The sequence below is a fragment of the Nannospalax galili genome, unplaced genomic scaffold (assembly GCF_000622305.1).
Source record: "Nannospalax galili isolate Female #2095 unplaced genomic scaffold, S.galili_v1.0 scaffold145, whole genome shotgun sequence".
Lineage (NCBI taxonomy): Eukaryota > Metazoa > Chordata > Mammalia > Rodentia > Spalacidae > Nannospalax > Nannospalax galili.
The window spans coordinates 2,467,961-2,493,701 of record NW_008353604.1 but is presented as its reverse complement, the minus strand read 5'-3'; the positions used below and the strand labels follow the sequence as shown (position 1 = coordinate 2,493,701).

General features: G+C 43.5%; 1 long non-coding RNA gene across 1 annotated transcript in view; it reads left to right on the top strand.

The window, feature by feature from the left end:
• The window catches only part of LOC115067330, a 94,458-nt gene extending 69,413 nt beyond the window's left edge, over positions 1–25,045 (top strand). Inside the window, exons 3-4 of the long non-coding RNA XR_003846754.1 lie at positions 20,383–20,466; positions 24,315–25,045. This is a non-coding gene — a long non-coding RNA (uncharacterized LOC115067330). The remainder of the gene's footprint in view (positions 1–20,382; positions 20,467–24,314) is intronic.
• Positions 25,046–25,741: the final 696 nt, after the last annotated feature.

The window sequence follows — 25,741 nt, the reverse complement described above, 5'->3', positions numbered from 1 at the left end:
GTTCTTTATTTTTAGTGTGTGTGTGTGTGTGTGTGTGTGTGTGAGAGAGAGAGAGAGAGAGAGAGAGAGAGAGAGAGAGAGAGAGTTTGGGTATGTGTCTGTGTGTCTAGTGTATCCTTTAGAATGTAATCTATGAGTGTTATGTGTGAATGCAATGGTGTATCTATTCAAGGTTATAATTTAGTCATCCTGGGGTTTATTGAGTCGCTATAATTTGGTGAATTAAACTCAGGTCTTTAGATCTTTCCAGAGACCATTCTGACAGACTACTGTGTGAGAAATGAAGCCGAGAGCTACAAAAGGCGAGGCATGACTTCGTAGGAACAGGGTTTTCTTACTACTTCATAAATGCACTTTGTAGAAACAAAGTTTTCCATTTCTAGTTCTTTCCAGTAATGAACATTAGGCACTTGAAGGCTTTCCACCTTCCTACAGCACAGAATATCGTCTCTTTATTTGTTCAGCTTTGAGGAACTTTTTCCCCCGTGCCTGTGTTGTCTAAGTGGTGTGGGTTTCTCTAGAAATATCAAGGCTTCTCCTATGATTGTTAAAGAAACCCTCCTAAACCACTGACATTGTATTTGGAACACAACAGGGATTCGGCCCCTTTTTGAAAATGGAAGGAATGCTTCTCAGAACTGTGGCTCCTGATTTGTTCAGTGTGCACCTCTGTTTACACACATGTGTGCTCTCTTGAGCCCGGTTTTCAGACTGTTCACTCAGCTAACAAACGCTTTTCTTAACGTCTCATTTAATTTATCAGTGACCAATATTTGGCCAAGCAATTGATGTCTGGCCCGGGGCATCTGCCTTTTATAGACTTACAGGGGCATGGGGACCCAAGTCTCAGGCACCACATTAGTCAATGTCTCCTTCTCTGCTTATTAGCCTTGTGGGCAAGGGCGGCATGAACCACTGGCCAAGCAACCTTTGGGAACAACATGGCAAAATTCAGGAGAACACACGGTCCTGTGTTTGGGGCTTTAAGAGTCTCTGAGGCGACTTGGTGCTCAGGATGATTTGAGAGCAGTTTGGCTTATAGCCATTATGGTTGGCTAATAATTGCACTAATCTTTTTTTTGTGGGGGGGTTATGTTTGCACTTCCCTTCATCCCTCAGTCCCTTAGTCAGGGAACAATGGGGGCATTGTGTCTCTGTACTCTTCCACAGCATGGGTCAGGGGCTGCTACTGGGTGGATAAGGCCTTTGGTGGGTGACCCGCCAGGCATTAGCTCCCAGCCATCATTACAGAACTCAGGAGCTCAGGATTACAGCTTTGGCTGGATGAGAGGAAAAAGTTTCATCCGCCGAGGCATCTGGACAACAGCTGAGTTGGGGTTATCAGATCCAGTGACCCCTGGGGGCCTTGAGCAGCAGGTACAATGTTTACCCGAAGGCAAGGGGAGCCTGCACATCCAGTAAAAGCATTCTGCCTTCCTCAGAGTGGAGGGGGTTAAGCTAAAATGAAAGTAGAAGCACCCAGTGGAGAAGCCTCTCCAGAATGATCTATGAGCATCCACTTGTGTGAAAAACGCATTTACCTTGAATATCAAGGACAAGTGGACAGCCTTTCTGTGAGACTTCAAAAGAGTCCTTGAGGAAGGTTCCTCTGTGATGAGGGTACAAACTTGGCCTTCTCCCCTGGGTTCTTTTTAAAAATATTTTATTTGTTATTTTTATTTTATGTGTACGAGTGTATTGCCTGTGTGTATATGAGTGCACCCGTGTCGTGCAATGCCGCAGAGATCAGAAGAGGGCTTCGGATTCCCCTGGAACTGGAGTTAAGGACAGTTCGTAGCCACCGTGTGGGTGCTGGGAATTGAACCCGGGTCCTCTGCAAGAGCAGTCGGTGCTCTTAACCACTGAGCCGTATCTCCAGCCCCTACCCATGGGTTCTTAATCCATGACTGAATGAGTCCTGAATCAAACATATGTGAATGATACTGAACATGTATCAATTTTTCATCACATATTTACATTGTATGAAGCGTTGTAAGTTAACCGAGATGATTTAAATGCTATTGCATGCAGTTGGAGGTAGCTATGAGTAGGGCCCAACACAAAATCACGAACCTACTTAAAACATCATGAGATCGGGTTTATGTGTTGAGAAAATGAAGATCTACTGATGTCCTCAGCTTTGGCAAACATGGGGCCAAAAGGCAGAATAATGAGAACATTCAACATCAGCAGCAACGGCACATGAGCAAGGACATGGCTGCCTCGTCCCGACATCTGAACAACAGCCTTTCAAAATTCACTAAAACAGAATGGGTCTTTAAAATGATTATACGGGAGAGACGGCTCAGCCTCTAACAGCACACACTGCTCTTGCAGAGGACTTGAGTTTGGTTCCCAGCAGCCGTATCAGGAAGCTCACAACGACCTGTAACTCCAGCTCCAGGGAATCTGATGCCGCTGGCCTCCACCAGCACCTGTGCTCCCATGCACAAACCCTTACACAGATATCCACCCACATACATAATTAAAAATAATAAAGATAAATTTAAAAATCATGAAGTTTTTTTCTTGCAATTTTTTACTTGGTCACACAGTTCTCTATGCAAATGTTACATGCTATTTTATCTAAGGGACTTGAGTCCTTTTGGATTTCAGTATCTACCTGGGTCTTGGAACCAACCTTCTGGGGATACCGAGGATAACTGTACCCTCTGTATGCAGTGTTATCTGAGTGTTAAAATGTGATAAGGTTTCATAGTACCATTTAAAAAGCGCTCAGCTTATACCAAGAAGCTAGGTGGTTCTAAGGTGACTAGCACAGTGTGTCACACTATGTGCCTGTTTTCTGCACTCTCCTGAAAGTAGGGCACATAACTTTATTTAAATTTCTTTTTACATGTGCAAGTGTGTATGTGCAGGCATATTTGTGTGTGCATGAGTGCACCTATGTACACATGCATGCAGAGGCGAGAGAGTAACCTTGGTCTTATTCTACAAGGGCTAGCTACTTAGTTATTTGAGACAGGGCCTTGCTGATTAGGCTAGGCTGGCTGACCAGTGAGCCCTAGGGATCCTCCTATCTCTTCCTCCCCAGTGTGGTGATTACAGCAAATTTTTACGTGAGCTTGGGGATCAAACTCAAGTCCTCTTGCTTGGATCGCAAGCACTTTACCGATTAAACAATCTCCCTAAAATGATATTATCATTTTAAAGGCGTATTTCATTTTAGTGAATTTCTGAGTGGTTGTTGTTGAGTTGTTAGGATGAGACAGCCATGTCCTTGCTCATGTGTGACTGTGGCTGATATTGAATGTTCTCATTATTCTGCCTTTTGGCCCCATGTTTTTCAAGGCCAAGGATATCTGTGGATCTTCTTTTTCTCCGTTAAGTAGCTGCTGGGCTAAGCAGGGAGAAGGCTGGTTTGGGAGTGGACAGAGGCCACTGTTAGTGTGACTTGGCCTGAGGTTGTACATGGTACAGGAGGCAGAGAAGGCAAGAGGGATGAAGATGGGTGGAGGATGGATGAAGAAGGGCTGGAAGTTAGGCCTATGAAGAGCTGACAACCTTGCGTGTGTGTGTGTGTGTGTGTGTGTGTGTGTGTGTGTGTGTGTGGTGCTGATCTGAGTTAGACTGTCAGTCCCAACAAAGTCACAGTCCCTCCTCCTCAGTCCCCCGGGGGTTCTCCAGCCTGCATTTTCCAGCTCCCCATGAACATTTCCAAATTACAAAAATAAAATAAAAATACGTGTGGAAAAATACAGTACAAGTGACAGCCCGTCCCAGTTTCCGACAGTTCTGTTTTGACTTCGCCATCAGCCAAACTGGAGCCCCTGAATAGCTTAATTTGTCACCTTGAATTATTAACCGTTTCCCTGCTTGGCTCAGTGGGTGTCCTTCTGGCTCCTGGCCCTTGGCTGGCTTGGTGACCTGCTAATCCTGTGTCCTCTCTCTTGGGCTTATGGTGCTGTCTGCGGAGGAGCTTGGTTTCCTTCACTGAGACACATCTGAATTAACCACCCTGTCACCTCCCGGGTGGTTATTGCTGAGGAGTGGCTCAAACCAAGGGTGGTGGGAAGGGTGGGAGAGAATGACTCTACCGCCAGCTCTTGCATGGTGCAGGGCGTCCTTTAGAGGTTCAACAGTGTAGTCTGTTTCCCTTGGTTGAGGGCCAGAAGGCAGAGAGAGAGGCTCATTCTAGAACTCAGATGATGCACAAGATGGTGTATAGGGAAGCGGAGAACTAATCCTACTGAATGTTTTTTATTTATTTATGTTTTTCGTTAATTTTTTTTTGTTTGCGTGTGTGTATATGTGAGTGGGTATAGTGCATGTGCTTGTGTGTGTGTGGGGGAGGTGCTCATGTAGAGGCCAGGGGAGGACACTGGGTGTCTTGTTCTATACTCTCTAGCTTATTTCCTTGAGATGGGTTCTCTCACTGAACTTGTATCTAGGTTTGAGGCCAAAACATCCCAGCAATCCTCCTGTCTCTGCCTCCCACAGTCCTGCATTATAGGCATGTCCTACTTTTTATATGATTGCTTGGAATTTGAGCTCAGGTCCTTGTGCTTACACAGAAAGTGCTCTGACTCACTGAGCATCTCCTCACAAAATCCCCTGGAACTGGAGTTATTAGCCACCATGTGGGTGCTGGGAGCTGAACCTGGGTCCTCTGAAAGAGCAGCCAGTGCTCTTAACCGCTGAGCCATATCTCTGGCCCCAAACAGCTTGAATTTAAAATTCCATTTTATGTCTAAAATGAAGATTGTCTTATGTTTAAAGAAGTTATAAATTTGCTTGATTTGCAGTTAAAAATATAAAAGCACTTGCCATGAAAATATCTCTAGCAACTTGGGTCTTTCCTTATAGACAACTGCAATGACTAATTTGTTTCTAATTCTTCTGGAGAGATTTTATTTACATGTGGATAATCAGATGATATCTGTTTTAAAAACTTAATAGATGATTCTTTTTAGAATATAGTTTTGTGTCTAAAGAAAAATTTCCAAGGGGTTGGAGAGATTGCTCAGCAGTTAAGAACACTGACTGTTCTTGCAGAAGACCCAGGTTCGAATCCCAGCACCCACATGGCAGCTAACAGCTGTCTGTAACTCCAGTTCCAGGGGATCCAACAACCTCTTCTGTCCTCCGCGGGCATTGCACGACATAGGTGCACTTACCTACATGCAGGCAATACACGCATACACATAAAATAAAAATAATAAATAAAATAATAAAAAAAGAAAAATTGCCAAGATATATCCCATCGCCCAGGTTTCCCTTTTGCAAGCATCTTATATTTTAATAGCACATTTGTCACAGCCACAATGAATGATCATAATCACTCTGAGGCTGGCACAGAGTTTGTAAGCTACTTCATAGCTTGTCAGATTTATTAGCTTTATCCCGGTGTCCCTCCTCTGCCCCTGAGATCCCATTCAGGATACCATCTTGATTTTGCTTCCGTGTGTTCTTGATTGCCACTGGTCTGTAGCAATCTATCAGACCTTATTTTCTATGATGCTGACAGCTTGAGGAAAGCTGTTCAAGTATTGTATATGAGCTTTCCTCATTGTGAGTTGGCTGATATTTTTTCCTTTTTTCCTGGTTAGACAGGGCAATGAAGTCTTGGGAAGATGACTTCACAGGTGATTGCAGAGATGGTGGACTTCAATATGACTGATCATGTGTGATGTTGATCCTCTGGCCAGAGTTGATCCCTTGATCATAAGGTGGTGCTTATCAGGCTTCTCATTGAGAAGTTACTTTTCCCTTCCACACAATGATCTTTGGGAGAAGGTCACTAAATGAAGTCCACAGTTAATGGGTGGGGAATTTCTTTCCATCTCCTTGAGGCCTCTTTTTTTTTTTTAAAATATCTTATTATTTTTATTTTATGTGTATAAGTGTATTGTCTGCATGTATCTGAGTGCACCCATGTTGTGCAATTCTGCAGAGGTCGGAAGAGGGCATTGGATTCCCCTGGAACTGGACTTAAAGATGGTTCATAGCTGTCATGTGGGTGCTAGGAATTGAACCCAGGTCCTCTGCAAGAGTGGTCAGTGCTCTTAACCACTGAGCCATCACTCCAGCCCCAAGGCCTCTTTAACTTTTTAAAAATATCTTATTATTTTTATTTTATATGCCTGAGTGTACTACCTGCATGTGGGTAGGTACATTTGTATTGGGCAGTGCCCACGGAGGTCAGAACAGGGTGTTGGATCCTCTGGAACTGGAGTTATTGATGGTTGTTAGACACTGTATGGGTGCTGGGAATCAAACCTGGGTCCTCTGAAAGAGCAGACAGTGCTCTTAACTGCGCAATCATCTTTCCAGCTCCTATGCCTCTTTCATTTGTGAAGGCTTTTTTTTGACAACATATATTAGAGATTGTTCCATCTCCACTCTAAACCATGGCATTTCCATATTATGTATTTAGAAATGGATCCAGTGTCAAGGACTTCCATGCTCTCTATCAATTTACATTTATTTTATAGGCATATTAATATTACAACCAAGTTAATGGGCTGTTAAGTTACTTACAAACCATCATGACATGGATAACCTGGTGCATATGCAAATATACCTGTGAAGTAAATTCCTAAACGTTGAATGGTTACACAAAGAGAATGATCTGTGATTTCATGAGCTGTTACATATTTTTTCCCATGGACAGGGAGGCAATTTAGGTTCACAGTGATACAAATAATCACTGCAGATGATTCAATCTAGTAATGCTATAGATGGAATTTCAGTCTGGTAGAGAGTATCCTTTCAGATTTGTGGGTTGTTTAATTCTTTTGTAAATCTCCTTAAATCACAGCACCAAAGAAGGGATAGGTGTAGAAAACACAAACATGCACAACTTGGTCTGTCAGCTCATTGAATGAGGTCTGGAGTCCAACTCATTGCTGATTATCTCACCTGTGTCCCACCTGACCCCTTTACTAAGCTCTTCCACAAGCCCATTCACTGATAAGCTTTTGAAACCTCCCAAGTTTTGCATGGAACATTCCTTAATTCTTTCAAGACTCCTACCTTCTTCTATCATGTAATTACTATAAACTCACATCTTGCACGGCGCCTGCAACTTGTTCTATTTTGCCTCAGCACCAACACACTCCATCTAATATTTACTTGCAACTAAGTATTGCTACACTCAGCCTCTTAAGTCATCAAAGGATGATTTTGCTTTGTTTTATGACTGTGTCAGGCTAAAAGACTCGATTTTCTTTTTATTGTATAACTTCCCCCAAAGGTTCCTAAGACCCCACATATATGGTTAGTAGAATTCTTGACTGCCCCTCTTCCCCTCCCTTCTCTTCTAAGACCTGTTACAAGAAAGATGTTTGAGTGGCAGTTGTCACGAAGTGTCTTGTGAGACTTTCCCTAGGGTGATATGAGTGAAGGTCTTCTCATTCTAGACAGGGTATTCTAGATAGAGTATCATTCTAGACAGAATGACCAAAATCCAACTTGGTGAATCAATGAGTTTAGTTGTGTTACTTACTATTGGTGAATCAATGAGTTTAGCTGGGTTACTTACTATTGGGGGCATGGATGACTCAGAGGCAGGACTGTCACCAAAACGCCCACCCCAAAGGCATGATTTGCAGGCTGCTGGACAGGTTGGAGAGTCTTCTTTACACAGTTGGACTGATCAGTCTCCTCTCCAGAGCAGTTGTTACTGCTACTATAACTTTGGGGAGGAGCCTCCTGAATCTTGTAAATTTCAGCTTTCCCTTGACTTCAGAAGGGAATAATGCTTCAACTTGAAGGCGTGGAGACATCCTCCCTGGCTTCTCGGCGCTCACAGATGTTTTCTTGGTGGCTAAGTGATAATTTCTCAGGGGTAGTAAGAAATAGTTTCAGAGATCATGAAAGACATAGGAGATCAGCCAGCACTTGCAAATCCCACCTGAGTTACTCCAAGCCACAGAAGGAGGAGTGGATCTTGGGACTTGGACTGCTCTGATGTGTTGACTGGGGGCTATCCTGAGTTTGGATAGAACTAGATGAGACACAGCTGAGGTATTCCCAGTATGCTGGACTTGAGACCTCTGTGAGATCACAGAGCAGGCAGCATCCAAATAATTGTTTTTTTACAGTTCTTTTGTACTGTGATTTGAGATCATTTGCAAAAGTGCTGCTGAATGATCCAGCCAGGGGTGGTGGTGCACGCCTTTAATCCCAGCACTTGGGAGGCAGAGGCAGGCAGATCTTTGTGAGGCCAGCCTGGTCTACATAGTGAGTTCCAGGACAGCTGGGGCTACAGGGAGACCCTGTCTCAAAAAAAAAAAAAAAGTGCTGAATGATCCACCAATTTGAAAATATTTCTTCCACCAGCCCAGAATCCCATCTAAGGCATCTAAAGCAGCTGAATTGGTTTGGCTGTAAGTGGGAAGGCTTTCCTGCTGGTACTGTCTTGGTACTACGCTGGGGATTTTGGCCCATTTGAACTTTTACAACAGAATTCCGTAATCTGGGATAATCTGGGTAGCTCATAAACAGCGCACACTGATTTCTCATGCTTCTATGGAGAGTCCAAGCTCTAGACGCTGTGATGTGCCATGGGGAGTTTCTTTTCTGGTCTTGTCTATTTGATGCTCTGTGTGCTTCTTGTATTTGTATAGGGATGTCTTTCCTTAATTTTGGGAAGACACTGGCAGTTTTAGTGACTGGTGAAGACTTGCTTTTTGGTTCATGGATGACACCTTTTGTCTGTGTCCCATGTGGTGAGGGGTGAGGGGTGTCTCTAGAGCCTTTGTTATTAGAGTGCAAACTCTGCTCATGAGGGTGATAGATATTACCTCCCAGAAGCTCCACATCCTAATACCATCACCCTGAGGGTCAGGAATCCAGAGCACAGCAGAAGACTCCCTGGGAAGAATACTTTGCTTCTTTAGTTTCTTAAAAACAAAGCCTCAGATCAGGGCAATGAGAAGCCGAAACCACTTATGTTTCATGTGCATCCAGGCTTTTAAAAAATCTAGTCAAACACCCTTTACACTTTCATTTTCTCTTTTAATTTTTATAATATCTTATTCATTATTTTTATTTTATGTGTAAGAGTGTATCACCTGCATGCATGTAAGTGCATCCATGTCATGTAATACCTGTGGAGGTCAGAAGAGGGCATCAGAATCTCTAGGAACTGGAGTTACAGATGGTTGTTAGCCGCCATGTGGGTGCTGGGAATGGAACCCAGGTCTTCTGCAAGAGCAGCTAGTGTTCTTAGCCGCTGAGCCATCTCTCCAGCCCCCCTTTTTTATTAGAATATATTAATTTTACATTATGGGTTCGTTCATGACATTTTCATCCATGCATATAATGTAATTGGATCATATTCCCCCCTACTTTGCTCTCTTACTTCCCTCCCAGTCCTGCTGATCTCCTTTCTCATCACAGATAATCCCCTTTCTGCATACACATCTTTTATTTTATGACTCAGTGATTTTCCTTAGGTTGCTCACAGGAGAATGAGTAACTTACCAGTGTTCTCACCACTGAAGGAAATGTCCCTCCCTCTCCCAGCGACCTTCAACTATAAATCCTCAGAAGATGTGGGGCTTCTCCCAGCTCCATGACAGGATGTTAGTGGGCCAACAAACCCATTGTACAGGTAGCCACAGCTGCTGGGAGTGTGAGTTCAGGAGTGCAGTGGATACTTCCTAATCCTCTTAGCCCATACACTTTTCTGTCCGTGTGGTGAAACGCTCACTGGGTTCTCATCCATTCAATCTTTTTAGACTATGGAATAGTTTTTAGAATTGGGAGAAACACTGGCACCCAAAGGAAAGGTCACAAAGTTGGCTTACGAAGCCCAGTGTTGGCTCAGACTTCTCTTTAAACACCGAGTCATCTTGTCCCTCTTTACTGTTCCTTATTTAGCAAGCATCTTAGAGCAATCACGGCACTAGTAAATAATGGTGGTAATTATTTACTGAATACTTCCTGTGAGCCTACCCTGTAGAAAACTATTTGCATATATGGTTTTCCTGTCCCATCTAAGTTGGGTGATCTTCTTCACCAAGCACTGAGGATGTGTAGTGAATGGTGACTAAGTTACTGACCTAAGAACACACAGCTAATAGGTGAAGCCAGGATGGTGAGATGGCAGTGTCCACACAGCCATCCTGCCTATCACTTCTCCCTGTGTCTATTACAGAGAAAAGTCACACATAAACTGCAGACAACATGGCAGCAACAGTCTTGAATTTTGATGTTTCATTTCTGTGAAGAAGGTGAGGTATCGTAGAGGGAGAAATGCAGGAAACAACAGCATGTCCAACGGTACTTGAATTAATGATAAACACTGACTATATTGTGTCAGATATTGTATGGGATATACTTTTATCCAAACTTCTTTTGTATCCCAACACATGTTTAACCGGATATTATATTTTAGTTAACATTGTGAAATGTCTTTTTTTTTTTTTTTTCGGTCTGTTTGAGACAGGGTCTCCCTGTAGCCCCAGCTGTCCTGGAACTCACTATGTAGACCAGACTTGCCTTGAACTTACAGAGATCCACCTGTCTCTGCCTCCCAAGTGCTGGGTTTAAAGGTGTGTGCCACCACGCCCGGCTAAAATGTCATTTTTTAAAAAAGAATAATATGTCCAGGGGCTGGAGAGATGGCTCAGTAGTTAAGAGCAAGGGCTGCTCTTACAGAGGACCTAGGTTCAGTTCCCAGCATCCATATGGTGGCTAATAACCATCTGTAACTCCAGTTCCAGGGGATCTGACACCCTCTTCTGAACTCTGTGGGCACTGCATGACATGGATGCAATTACATATATGCAGGCGATACACTCGTACACAATAAATAAAAATAGTGATAAATAAAATATAAAAAAGAATAATATATCCAAATATTGCATGGAACATACTTATCCTGATGATATATGTAATACTTCATGGGACTTCTTTATTCTGAAAAATATATTTCCATGTTGTTCTAAAATTCAGATTTCACTAAGTATCTTGAATGTTTGTTTGCAAAATCAGGTGACTTTTCAAGGGGGAACGTTTTTGGAAAACACTGAAAAGCTTATGTATGATTTGCTCTTCTTTTTCCTTAGCCAGAGTGGGCTGTCTCCTAGCCCTTCCCTGTCCTAGTCTCGAGGTGGCTGTGATAAAACACCCTGACCAAAAGCCACACAGGGAGGAAAGGGGGTTTACTCTAACTCACAATTCCAGGCTACAGTTCATTTGGGGGGAAAGTCAAGACAGGAGCTTAAGTAGCTAATCACATAATATCCATAGTCAAGAGCTCAGAGAAATAAATACATTCCGCCTCCATTGCTTGCTAGCTAGTTTATTTATTGCCTCTTAGTTCAGGGCCCACCGGGGGAGGTGGTGGTGCCCACTGTGGCCTGGGTCAATCAACAATCAAGAAAATCCATAGGCATACCCACTGGCCAACCTGACCTTGAAAATTCCTCACTTGGAACCCTCTTCCCAGGTGATTCTGGGTTGTGACAAGTTGACATTTAAGACTAATCTTTATATCCCCTCTCCCTCTCCCTCCTTGCTCTGAGCACGGCCATCTAGAAAGCACAACATGTGGCAACCAGAGCGTCTTCCGGACCTATACCTCAGGCAGCTCAAGACAGGGTGCAGGGACCTTTTCATTCTCTGTCCTAGGCACGCCCTGTGACTCTGGGGGCCTCCTCTTTCCTCCAAGAACATCTTCCTCCTGGCTTTTCCCATTTGCTGTGCTCAGTCCTCCACCCTACTCCAGACCCGTGTTCTGCCAATGTCCCCACCCTGCCCGGTGGCGCGTGCTGGTTTGCGTCTGGTCACTTGATGCTCATTAGCATTCGCTTAAGTCCCAGGGGCCCAGCTGGAATGAGGCAGCAGAAAGCTTGGCTCCCTTGCGGTCCACTCTCAGGGCTTTCAGGGGATGGGGTGAGCTCTCGGGGCGGGCTGGGTGGTGCCTTGAACACACTAGCTGTAGTCAGAGCCTGTGTACTTCTGGGATGGGGGCGTTCCGCTGGTTATTTTAAGGTTGGACTGGTGAATGTTGGGTTCCCCTTCGTTTACCTAGGCTTTCGATATTTTCCCTGGCACAAACCAAGGTGGTCACAGAATGTGGGAAACCAGGCAAGGGAAAAAATGAATGCTCTGTGATGACGCCCCTGGTAGCTGCCGCTAAATTCCATGGAAAAGCTGGGGGCTTGCTATCTAGGCCTACGGGTGTCTCCTAAGGCTTTTAGCTGCATTGGCACCCACTCAAGTCCAGAGACATGGAAAAAAGCAATCTGTCTGCAAAGTCAGTGCTGGGCCTGCCTGGTAGCCCCGCTCCACCCTTTTTTTGTGTAGTGCCTTTGCCCACTCTGAATGCCCCTTTATGATCAGAGGGTGATACCGACTTTTCAAAAATACTATAGAAGCTTTGTGTCCTTGATGCCTGTGGCACGGAGACCTGCTTCCCCTGCAAGGCTGGCTGAGAAACTCACCCAAAAACCTAGGGAAAGTATCTTCATTTGGCAGATATGGAGGCTCACACCAACTGCCTTCTGGCTCTTCCTCTACCAGCTACACATGACCAAGGGGATAGTCATTTAAAGGGATAGTTAGCAGTTTCAGGATGGAACAAATCTACTCGGACCCTCCTGGTGAAGATTTGTCACCTTCTTCGAGTGGCTTTGGCAAGAAGGTTCTCTGTTGACCTTTTGCAGACTTGGCTCTCTTGGTTAGGCCTGTTTCATTTAGTGGAAAAGTGAGCCTTTCTGTGGGTCTGAGCTTGGAGGTGTGACTGAGTATCAGTGTTTTCTATGCACCACACATTTGCTGTACACTTAAGTGTAGAAAACCCTTGAATAATCAAGTTGCATACATGAAGACCTTCAGCTTACATAACAGCATCGTGTGTAGGGGTTATTGAACTTGTCTTAGAGAGCTAGATGAGGTAGCTTGACCTTGGTACCAGGCAAGGTGAGACTGGAGACTTCTCTGCACTAACTCCTGAGGTTTTGATGGCACATCTGATGGCAGCTTCATTCTTTCAGGGAAAAGGGAGTCCTATCCAGAGTTGAGAGTCTGTTGGAAGACTTCACATGCATTTTATTTACACTTAGGTTCTACCTACATAATGATTCTAAACACATCATCGTTCCATTCAGAAACAGGGAATGTATTCTCCTAACTCTCGTCATATCCAGTGGCAAACGTCTCACTCAAAAGCATTGTCTTTCAGTGTGTATGTTCATATGCGTGCACCAGCATGTGTGTGTACATGTGTGTGGGGGCCAGAAGATAACCTCCGGTGTCATTTTTCAAGTACTTTTCACCTTTTAAAAATTCATTTGTGTTTTGAGGCAGAGTTTCTCACTGTCCTGAGTCTCCTAAACTCAGCCAAGCTGGCCTGATAGCAAGCCCCTAGGACCTGCCTTTCTGTACCTACCAAACACTGGGATTATGCAGGCTTGGTTCTGGGTATTGAACTCAAGTCCTCATGCCTACAACGCAAGCGCTTTACTGTGCTGTCTCCCCAGCCCCTAAGAAGGTATCTTTCTTGGTATGATTATGTTGATGGGAGTCACTTTTAGTCTTTAAAACTTTTAATTTCGTTACGAATATGAGTGTTTTGCCTGCATAGGTGTAAGTGCACCATCTGTGCATACAATTCTGGTGGAGGCCAGGAGAAGGCATTGGATCCCCTGGAACTGGAATTGCAGACAGCTGATAGCTGCCATGCCAGTACTGAGAACTAAACCATGGTCCTCTGAAAGAGCAGCGGATGCACTTAACTGCTGAGTCATCTCTCCAGCCCTGATCATTTTCACTCTTAACCAATCAGAAGACAGAGACAGGTTAGATGTGGTGTCCAGGCGACTCACCTGGGGCATCAAGATAATATAGACAAATTACTGGAGGTTCTTAAGCATGGGCACGTGGTCTGTGGGCCGCTCCATGTAAACTTTTGTTCTTGTGAGTACAGTGTCCAATATTTGAGCACTAAGACTGCCCACTCCCTAGTTGGAAGTAAGCATTGAGAATTAGCTTGAGTCCCTGGAAGTTGATTAAATCTAGACACAGTGACAGTTTGTATTGATTGCTTGGTCCCCATGGTGACTCTAAGCCCCACGATTGCTACCCTCTGTCTTCCATGGATGGTTTTCTGTAATCGTGGTGAATGCTTGCCTGACTTGATTCTAAATATCCCCAAAGCATCAACAACTGAAGAACATATAATAACAACAGATCCATGTATATGTTACTTCCTGACATTTCCAAAGTACCTACTGTGGGCAAAGTCTAATGCTCAGTGCTTTGAAGTATGTGGCTGAGGTCAAGGACAGGGAGGCTCCACAACCACGCCCAGAATGAGCCTCTCACTGCAAAGCATCAAGCATTTGGGAGCCACCTTGATACCAACAATCTCTTAAACGCGGTGCACTTCTCCCCCAGTAGTCGGACAAATGAAAACCCGAGGGGTGAATCTGAAGAGCACATTGACTTCTTCAGACTCATTCGGTGATGGCTTTCTGCAGGTGTTTAATGTCCCCAGTCCTTCAGCAATCACTAAGAGGGATGCAGAGTGCGGAAAGATGGGACTCCACCTTAGGTCACGAGGAGATTATAAGTAGGTTTTGCTTATATTTTGTTATGTCATAAATAGGGACTATGAAATTCCTGATTTTTTTGTTTGTTTTTTTGAGAAAAGTTCTCCCTGTAGCCCCAGCTGGCCTTGACCTCACAGAGATCCACCGGCCTCTACCCCTTGAGTACTGGTTTGAAGGCACATGCCATCATGCCTGGCAAAATTTATGGTTTTTGAAATGCAAATTATGTTGGCCAGATTCAAACACACGTCTCCATAGCCATACAACTGCAAAGCTATACAAATGTAAAATCTGAAAGAAGACAGCTTAGCCACAAAGGGAACTATCTTAAAAGCATTTCTCTGTATGAAGCCTTCACTTGACTGTGTATGCTTGGATTCCCAGTAAGGATGCTGTTATGTAGTGCATGTTATTAGGGAAACTCAGGTCCATTTTGATTCAAAGCAGCTTTGGGGGAAATTGAAGGTCTCAGGTTTCCAGGAAGGAGGAAGGGTGGGCAGAAGGGAGTGGGGGGTGGTGCAACAACAAGTGGGGCGGGGTTAAATTCTCTCAGCAGACAGCTCCAACTCCACTCAGGTGCCTGCAAGTGCTTCCTGTCCTTTTAAAGACTGAAGAGTTATTCCATTGAGTTTATGTGACATTTTCTTTATCTGCTCATCTTTATGCTTTGCACTTTGATGACAGAGCCATCTCCTCAATCCCCATTTCCTAGGCATTTCTTAATTTAGTCAACTTGACGAGCTTAGCCATTGCAGCTATTCCATGATTTTTTTTCTGTGTCTTGCCAAGTATCTTTTCATATATGTGTTTGTGTATATGTCTATGTCATGTGTGTAGGGGGTGGAGTGCATGCAGGCCATGGCGCATGCATTGGTGAGGTCAGAGAACAACTTTCCAGAGTCAGAATTTTCCTTCTACCATGTGGGTACTAGGGATTGACCTCACTCAAGTCATCAGGCTTGGCAGCAAGCACACCTACCCACTGAGCCATCTTGCCTGCTCTCCAAGTATATCTGCAATATGAATTCTTAAAATTGGGCCAAAGAGGGTGTGGATCAGTATTCTGATAGATATTTAGGATGATACTAAATTTACCACGTTCAGTGATTTTCAGAGTTTACACCTTCTTGTCCTGCTTCTGGGTATCTGGGGATGTCTTCCTGGGCCAAAAAATCATAGGCCTTTGAAATCATAGAAACAGAGGGCACAACTCATGATCTGCCAACTTGTATGATCATAGGAAGTATCTAGGGGCTTGTTAAAAACATAAGTACCCCCTACCCACATCAACCCAATCAGAATCTTCTGAAAAGCCCTGGGAAGCTTCTTGAACATAGCCAGACAAATTCCAGCATGAAAAGGCAACATTCCAGATTTTGATGTGGGGCTCAAGGTCAATGTAATTCAGAGTCATGGGAAAGTGACAGACAGTCTTCACAGAGCAGATGTCTGGATGGGCTAGTGAGATGTGGTGAGTTCTCCCTGGGTAAAATTTCATAGGAGCCTAGCTGCCTTCTTCACAGGAACATGTTAGGCATGCTGTATGGGAGCAGGTGGCCAGGTGCAGGATAGAGGGCAAGAGATAGAAGCAGACTGTTTTATTTCCCCTTCATGAAATATATGACCTTGTAGCTGTTACATCAAAGTGTGCTCTTCCTTCTAATAATCACATCCACAGCTCACCAAGCAGCACAGCCCATGTGCCTGTATATTTTCTATGTAGTTAATACACACAATCTTTCCTTCTGACAGTGGTGCTTAGGGTAGGTAATTTCTGACCTCCTTCTTTCGAGGAAGCCGAGACTCCCCAGGATTAAGAATGTGTTCAAGTCCACCCATTCTGTCTCTGAAAAACCAGGACCAGAATTCAGTTCTGTTGGAATCCCAGACCTTTATCCTTGCAAATGCATTGAGGAGTGTAGAACAAGCCTTGGGATGAGTAGGGCTCAAAGTGGAAAGTCAGCTTACATATTTTTTACCTTGGGACAAATAAAACAGTATTTTAGGGAACTGAGGAGATGGCTCAGTTAGTAAAGTGCTTGCCGTACAAGCTTGAGAAGCTTATCTTGATTTCCTTCCCCCAACAGTGTGTGTGTGTGTGTATGTGTGTGTGTGTATGTGCACCCTGGGGAGGCAGAGACTGGAGAAGCCATAGGACTTGCTGGCTGGCCAGTCAGTCTAGCTGAATCTGTGAGCTCCAAGTTCCCTGAGAGATCCTATTCCCCTATTCCAAAATATAAGATGGTGAAAGATTGAGGAACACACCTTTGACTTCCATTTATATGCACATGCGCACGTGTGTGTGTGTATACACACACACACACACCAAAGTCACAGGATAAATACAGCCCAACATAGAGTCAATTTATACATTTTACCTTAGGAAAGATGAAATCTTAGCACAGACAGTAAAGCTATGGCTAATTCTAAGGCTAAAAATAGGAGCCATAAAGGCATTTTCTCTGTCAGTTGGCTACTCCGGGACCCCCTAGAAATTTTTTACTTTCTGCTTTGAATTTATTTGGTTTAAAAAGTTAAGGAATACTGTGTTCTTTTCAGTCACCAATATTCATCTCTCAGTTTGTACACTTAATGAGACATGCCATGAAAAACATTTGCACCTTGAAAACAGCATGGTATCAAAACATCTAAAGCAAACACCATTAGAATATGCAAGAGCAATTTTTTGGGAAAAGAAAACACACTTGTAAACCCAAATAAGCACAAAACCACATAAACAGCTAAGGTACTAACTCCTGTTTAAAATGGCTCTTTCTTAAACCTCTTTTTCCTTCCTTCCACAGGTAAGTGTGGTAGAGCCTTTGGAGGTCTTCAAGAGCAGTTACAAGGGGCCATGCTATACCAGCAATCCTGACAAGTGGAGAAGTTATGCCAAGAGAGTAATCTGTAGCATCTCATCAACTAGGGCCAATGGGGTCAGCTGGCTTCCATAGCTGAACAGGATGGCAACCCTTTGTGAAAGACAGAGATGAAGGCAATCAGGACTTGCCTCTTCTCAACTCTTTTAAAAAGAAAGATGTAGAAATATAGCAACCAGTTTAGGGACCAAGAGACAGAGGAGCTGTCTCCATGGCCTGTGGGTGATGCTGACAGAGAATGGTAATAATGGTATGGTAATAATGGTGGTATCTGACATGTATGGCATGGCTACTAGATGCCAGGCACTAGAACAGTAGTTCCTTAAAAATTTGTTTTGATATATTTTTATTTTGTGTGTATGAGTGTTATGCCTGCATATACATAAGTGAACCTGTGTTGTGCAGTGCCTTTGGAGAAAAGAAGAGGGTGTCAGATTTCCTGGAAATGGAGTTAGAGATGGTTGTTAGCTGACATGTGGGTACTGGGATTCAAACCCAGGTCTTCTGCAAGAACAGTTGGTGCTCTTAACCGCTGAGCCATCTCTCCAGCCCTAGAACAGTAGTTTTTAACCCAGAAGTGATTTTAGCTTTCTGGATACATTTGGATCTGTAGAGGAGAAGTTGCTATTATCTAGTGCTTATAAGCTACGGGTACTTCTAAGCAACCTCTAGGGACTAGGGATGTAGTTCAGTTGGTAGAGTGCTTGCCTAGCATGCAGGAATCCCTGGGTTCGATCACCCACACTGTGTAAATTAGACATGGAGGTACATGCATGCTATCCTGTCACTTGGGAGGTGGAAGCAGGATGATCAACCTGGGGTGTATGAAACTGTTTCCAAAACAGAACAAGATGAAAAGAAGACATATTGCATAGGTCAGAACCACCCTCAGCAAAGAATAATCCCACTCAGAATGTCAATGGTGTTAAAAGTTGGGTGAACTTCACAGTAGGCTTTAACACATATTTAACCTTCAAAAGAACTATGTGAGCCATATTATTATTGTTCCCATTTTAAAGAGGAGAACCATAAGTCTAAAGAAACTACCCCCAGGTGATTAGCAAGCTAGCTCAGGGGTAAAGTGGCTTACTGCCAAGCCTGATGACTTAAATTTGAAGGAGAGAACTGACTCCTACAAGTGGTCCTCTGACCTCCACATGCATGTGGTGACATATACGTGTCCCCTCTACACACACAATAAAGAAATAATACACACATAAATAAATATAAAAAACTAAGGAACTAGCTCTAATTGTTTTGAACCCTGGATGCATTTGGATTTCTTACTTGAGATGTATTTGGTCCTATGATCATTACAAACATTTTAGGTTTGTTCACTGCCTGGGAGTTGGTTCCCTTAAATGTCAATGTGAAAGTTACTCAGTTCATGTTAACCCAACCCCCATTCCTTCTGGAACCAGGCTGGCTAACAGCTGGTGGCTGGAGCAGAGGCAGCAGATATTATATAATGTCTACAAAAGTATTGAAAAGTTGACCTAATCAGGAAGATAAGCACCCAGTAAGATAGAGTGAGACTCTATACCGATTTAAAAATATGCTTCCTATGCATAGTATCTAGGCTGTTTTCCCACATCCTCTCTTCTTCCTGATGTCTGATAATGGTGTGGCGTGTCTATTGAGAAAACAGGGGCCTTGATGCCATGAGAATCAGACGGAGGCAATCCCTCTACCACATCCGTAGACAGAATTAGGTCATTGAATTCCAAGAGTGTTGGGTCCTTTGGAAGACAACTTCTGTTTTTCTTTTTTTCTGTTCTGATAAATGCCAAGCTGCTTGTCAAAATATTTATGAGTAGAGATGGAAGAATCAGACTTTTTCTTTTGAGTCATTTCTCTGCTCCTAGTCTGGATGTTTGATTTAATTATTTTTATTCTGTCTGTCTGTCTCTGTCTCTCTGTCTCTCTCTCTCTCTTTCTCGCTCTTCCTGCCAGGGCATGCATGTGGAGTTCAGAGGACAACATTTAAGAGCTTGTTCTCTCCTACCACCATGGGATCTGGGAACGGGACTCAGGTCATCCTGTGTTTAGCACATTTACCTGCTGAGCCATCTTGTCAGCACTGGGCTGGATTTTGGACTTTGTGTTTTCTTTCTTCTACCCTATTTGTTTCTGTCCTTTATTATTTTCAATCTTTGCACAGTCGTTTGTATTTTACTGCCCATGTAAAATGTGGAAGGAGGTAAGTACAACCAGGAATTGTCTAAATAATTAGACTGACCACTCGCTGGGCATTTTTGTGTATTTAGGCTATAAAAGGGCAAAGGCTTCAGTGAATGAAAAACCCCTAAGAGTTTTGGAAACAAAAACAGGGCACAATAAGATTCAAATCCAAATAATTTTCCTCTCTCACAATTAAAAACAACAACAGTAACAACTTTCTGCTCTCACAAGCTATCTGATTTGCTGTACTGTGGGTACATATTTAAAAATTATTATTTAAGCTGGTTGAATCATTGAAGCTCAAAATACAAATTTCAGTCTCACAAACTTTAGTTAACCCTAGATCTGGGCTGGGTTGTATGTTACTGTGAGAGATCCCCAGGTGAGCATGTGTCACCTCTGCCCAGAGGAACTTGACATGTTAGCGGAGTAATTAGACATCTAATTGCCACCACAGGGAGATGTATCAGTTATCTGTTGCTATGTAACAAGTTACCCTGAAACAGCAGCTTAAGCTCACACTTATCATCTATGGTTCTTACAAGTTAGAATTCTGACCATGGCTTCCCTGGTCCTCTGTAACAAGGCTTCTTACAAGGCTTAAAGTTAAGGTTTAGGGTCTCTGGTCCCATCTTAAGCCTCAAGCAAGAAAGATCTTCTTCTGAGCTTCCCCATGTGGCTGTTGGCTGGATGCGGTTCCTTGACAGTTGTTAGTTTGTGGGTCTTGGTGCCTCCTGGACGTCTTGGCTGGAGGCTCCCCTCGGTTCTTACAATGTGGATCTCTTCTACTGCAGATTGCTTCAACAAAGTAGGAACTCTGAGAAGACAACTGAGAGCTTGGTAGCAAAAGTCATGAGTCCAGCAAGATGGCTGAGCAGGTAAAGGCACATCCTGGCAAGAGTGAGGACATGAGGTCTATTTCTTTTGTCCACAGAGAAGGAGAGAATCAACTCCTGCAAGTTGTCCTCTGACCTCCACATATGCACTGTGATTCACACACAACTAACTAACTAAAGTTAAAAAAATGTTATAAGTAGGGGCTGGAGGGATGGCTCAGTTAAGAGCACTGGCTGCTCTTCCAGAGGACCTTGGTTCTGTGTCCAGCACCGACATGCTGGTTCACAACCATCCATAACTCCAGTTCCAGGGGATCGAATGTCCTCTTGTAGCTTCTGTGGGGATTGCACCCATGAGTATACATGTACATATAAGCAAACACTCATATGCATAAGATAAAAATAAATAAGAACAAAAAATTTAAATTATAACTTTGTAAACTGCTTTTGCAAGTAGCAGCTGATCACTGTGTGTATTCCTCTGTTTAGAAGTTTTTTTGTCTAGCTTACATTCCCTAGGGCGTGGGTACCAGAAGATCTATGAGAGCCAGATCAGAAGCTGCCTACTATGCTGGTTTTAAGAGGGGTAACGAAGAAGCTGTGATTCCTTAAGCTCAGGGATTGATAAAGAAATCTTTGCTGGCATGGGGTTCAGGCAGGCTTGTAAACACAGCTTCTTAGGAGGCTGTCAGAAGGATCCCAAGTTCAAGGCTAGCCTGGTCAACTTAGAGATCTGTCTCAAAATCTTTAAAAAAAAAGGTAGAGTAGGGTGGGGGATATAGTTTAAAGGTTGAATGTTTGGCTAGCATGTATGAGGCCATAGGTTCAATCCCTAGTATGGAAAAAATAATCTCACCTTTAAAAGAGTTGTTTCCTGACTTTCCTGAAACTGGACTAGTCTAGGTTTTGACACCTACTCTGTGATTAGTGGAGAACCCAGGCCTGACTTGGAACGTTGGCAGCTAATCACATAGGGTATAATGTCCCCAGGTGTGATGACACAGATGGAGCCTCCTCTGTGTCCCCATCCTCACGGTAATAGCTGCCCTATCCAATCTTTGCCTTAGGAAATCTTTGGAGTCTAAGTGTCACTTAATTATTTACATATTCACCCACATTATGTGTCTGTTAATCCCAAATGGTAAAACTAAACATGACTCCCCTTTAAGGAGCTAGATCGGGAGCAAGCCATACTTTTGTGATTCTCCTCGTAGAGAACAGGAGTTGGTACCTCGATCTTCAGAATGGAGCAGGGATATTAAACCTTTCCCCACCCATCTGTTTCTGTATAATCTAAATGATGAAGAACTTGGTTTTCACATTCTATTAATGTTTGAAAAAACATGCAAGAGAAATGTGACATATGAAAATAAATGGCAATTTAAATTTTAGCCACACCCACTTACTTCAATTTCATTCTCTACTGTGTGGGTAGTGAACATTCATATGTTGACCCAATTCCCCACATAATGGCATCTGGAGGTAGGAACTTCCAGAGGTGATCAGATCATGAGGGTATGTCCCTCATGTAGGAGACCCTAAAGAACTATCTCTTTCCCTGTGCTGTGTGAGGACACAGTAGGAAGTTACCACCTAGAAGAAAGCGGATCCTTACCAGAAGTGGCATCTGGTAGATGCTTGTTCCTGGCCTTCCCAGTTATTAGAGCAATTTCTATTGTTTATATATCACCAAATTTATGGCTTCTCCTCCCTCTTCCTCTTCTTTCTCCCCACCCCCCGCTTCTTCTCCTTCTTCTTCTCAGCAGCCCAGATAGGCTAAGTCCTTGTCTGTGGCTGCTTTGGCTAAAATTGCCAAATTGAGCAATTGCCATAGAAACAGGATGTTTCACAAAGCCTGAAACACTCTCTAGTCCTACTGGAGAACTTTGCCCACCTCTGGCCTAGAGGGAGATGAACATTGTTGCCTAGTGATGAGACCAGTACTAGACTAGAACAAGGGCCATTGGGGGTGCACGGAGGGGGCTTGCAGGCTTCACCAAGTTTTCTCAAAGCAGGAGGAAAAAAGAAAGAACAAGGTTATTTCAAGGACTCTTGAGTAGATCATCACAGACACTTAGAGCATGTGGTGTTCCCTGAAATGGATATGGAAACCAGTTTATGGGCACACATGAGTCTCTCTACCCTTAGGAAGAAGGTCCATCTCTTTCAGCAGGTTTTCTTTGTGTGTGTGTGCTTGTGTGTGTGCATGCACTCATGGGCACATACAGGTGCACATGTATACTCATGTGTAGATGGCAGAAGAGAATCTTGGACGCCCTTAGGTGTCTTCTTTTTCTTTTGAAACAGGAGCTTTCTGTTGCTGTGATAAAACACTGATCAAAAACAACTTGGGGAGGAAAGACCTTATTTAGCTTACAGGTTACAGTCAATCTTTGAGGGAAGCCAGGGCAGGAACTCAAGGCAGGATCTGAAGCAGAGACTGAGGAGGAACACTGCAAACTGGCTTGCTCCCCCTGGCTTGCTCAGCTACCTTTCTCATACAGCCCAGGTCCACCTACCTTGGGATGGCACTGCCCACAGTGCACTGAGCCCTCCTACATCAAATAGCAATTAAGAAAATGCCCCACAGACATGCCTACAGGTCAATATGATGGAGGAAATTCCTCAACCAAGGTTCCCTCTTCTCAAGTGTGTCAAGTTGACAACCAAGAAATCACCAAGTAGGCTAGGCTGACTTTCCAGTTAGTCCCAGAGAGTTGCCTGTCTCTGCCTCCCCAGAACTGGGATTACAAGCGTAACCACCACACCTGACTGTTTTTTTGTTTTTGTTTTTGTTTTTTTTTTTTTTAAACATGAGTTCTGGGAATTGAGCTCAGGTCCTCAAGCTTGTATGGCAAACATTTTGCTGATTGAACCATCTTTCGATCATGTCTCAACAGGTATTCAATAGTAAGAAGCACTATTGTGGGTAGTCATGGTGGTCCATGAGAAGCCACAGATGTGTAGTGCAGACCAATACCACTTAAGGGGTCAGTGGAAGCTACAGTAGTGAGAACAGAAAACAGAGTTCTATGAGTCATAAGAGAAAATATACATGAACATTCTAGACTGTCAGAAGCATGCTCCAGAGTCTTGATGGGTCTGAGTTCTGGGGCTGACCCAATAAAATGTACAGCATTAACCAGTTCAAGAATATTGGGCTAAGCAAAGTTCAACTGATTGGATCTTTGCTTCTTCATCAAAAGTAGCTGATGGTGGTTGGGAGGAAGCAAGCCCTCCATCAATGCACAGAGAGGTGGTGGGTTGGTATTTCATTTTATCCAAGATAAAAGAGTTGAGTAGGCTTGTGAATCAGTCTTTGATCAAAACTCCAACCCCTGCCCCAATGCAAACTCATACAACGCAGACTCATTCTGCCTCTGGCCTTAGGAAAGTCTGCCCAAGCAGCCAGCTGGTGTCCAGAGCAAGACCCAGCTCTCTTTTTGTGGGCTGGGTCTTTATGCTGGATTATGTACCCAGAGCAGCATGGAACTCTGAAATAGGGTAGGAAAGGAGTCTTTCTCTGAACATGAAGTGTGTGGGGAGGTGGGATGGAGAGGTAATGGTTTTCACCGGATTCTTTTTTATATTTTATTTAGATTAAGTTCTTCTCAGCAGGGTGATTTCTTAATTAGAGCCGCCCAGCCAGGCAACCCTCCAGCTCAGACCCCTCTGCAGCCTTCTAAGATTTCATGAGGGACCTTGTCCTGCCTTATTTCCTGAGTTCTAATATTTGAATAGTATGCAGTGGATTTCAATGGGAGGAAAAGACATGTAATTTAATCATCTTTATTAGATTTTGCCTGTGGATGGGGAGAAGAGGAAGAAGGAGGAGGGACATGGGTCCTCTCTGTTAATTTTATTTTTCTTTTTCTCTACCTTTCTTCCAGTGGTCCAAGAAGGAAGAGAATTGATGCCTCCCCTCACCCAACACCTAAATGAGAACATTAAGCCAGAAAGAGAATTTAGACAGACTTGGTGTGGGACTGTTCGAGGTCTGGTGGAGCCATTCATGTAAACGAATTATGCATTTCCTTCTTCCGTGACCTGCATGGGGAGTGTGAGGGTGATGGTTCTGTGACTTTTGTCTTCTCCATCACCTGGGTGCTGTAGACTTAGCTCAGCAAGACCCTGTCTGTAATCAGGGGTGCCTAAGCAATGGCTGGGCAGGCTATATGTACCCCAGGATAGCTACGAATGTAGGCCAACACAAAATCAAAAACTTAAAACAATATGGTTTTTTTGTGATTATTTTTTGTAAATCAACTATGTAATGAGCTTGAACTTTGTAAATGACAATTGTATCACCATGTCTGAAGGTCGGACGCCATAATGTGCCTTTTTGCCCGATCATAAACTGGCATTGTTTTAGCCACTATCAAGGACAGGAAACCAGCTGATGGCCATAGAAAGATGAGGAATTGGCACATTATCCTGGAGGAAGAAAAAGATGGGTCACTTTGGCACCTTGGAATGCCTCTGGTGGGATGGGAAGTTGGGCAGCAGAAGACTAGAGCACACAGTCAAAGGGGTGTCTTGGAGGAAGTTGCTCTGTTGAAACTTTTTAAGAATGACAGGCTTCTGCAAGCCTCATCAAATAAAATATACTTGCATTGTTTCAGCCAGCGAGATAGCTCTGGAGGTAAAGGCACTTGCTCCCAAGCCTGACAACCTGAGTTCGATCCTCTGGGAACCATGTGGTGGTCGGAGAGAACCGACTCCTGCAAGTTGTCCTCCGAGCTCCACACAGACAAAAAAATACATGAACATTTTTTAAAAAACTTGCACTGTTAATTCTCCCATTTGACCTGTAACATGTATCCCCCTCCTGCCTGTAATCCCTCTTTTCTCCCTGTATCCTGTTAATCATTCAACTTTATCAGCATAGAAGTTATTCACTATAAGGATTTCAGGCCCCATATTCATGTTGCATTCAAATAAAATAGGACTTAGACTTTTTAAACCATTTGTATCACAGACAAAACCCAAAAGTGGGACTTTACTACCCAGATACACTGTTCTCTACTTAAAACATTTTCTTTTTTGTCTGTCTCTTGTTTCTAAGCAATTTTAACATTTTCAAAATTTCTCATAATGGGGAGAACATTATTTATGGCATCGATGTCAGGAGGGTTTTAGTTAAGAATAATAATGTCATCTCTAAATAGGAGAGATGGAGAGTTCCTTTAAGGCAAGAGAGGACACTTTTGCAGCACATCCTTCATACAGGCTGGTCTCTTTGTTAAAAATGCTTGGCTTAAGAGTCCTATTTTCATACCAAATATCTTTATTAAATCATCGTATTAGCAGAACAGGC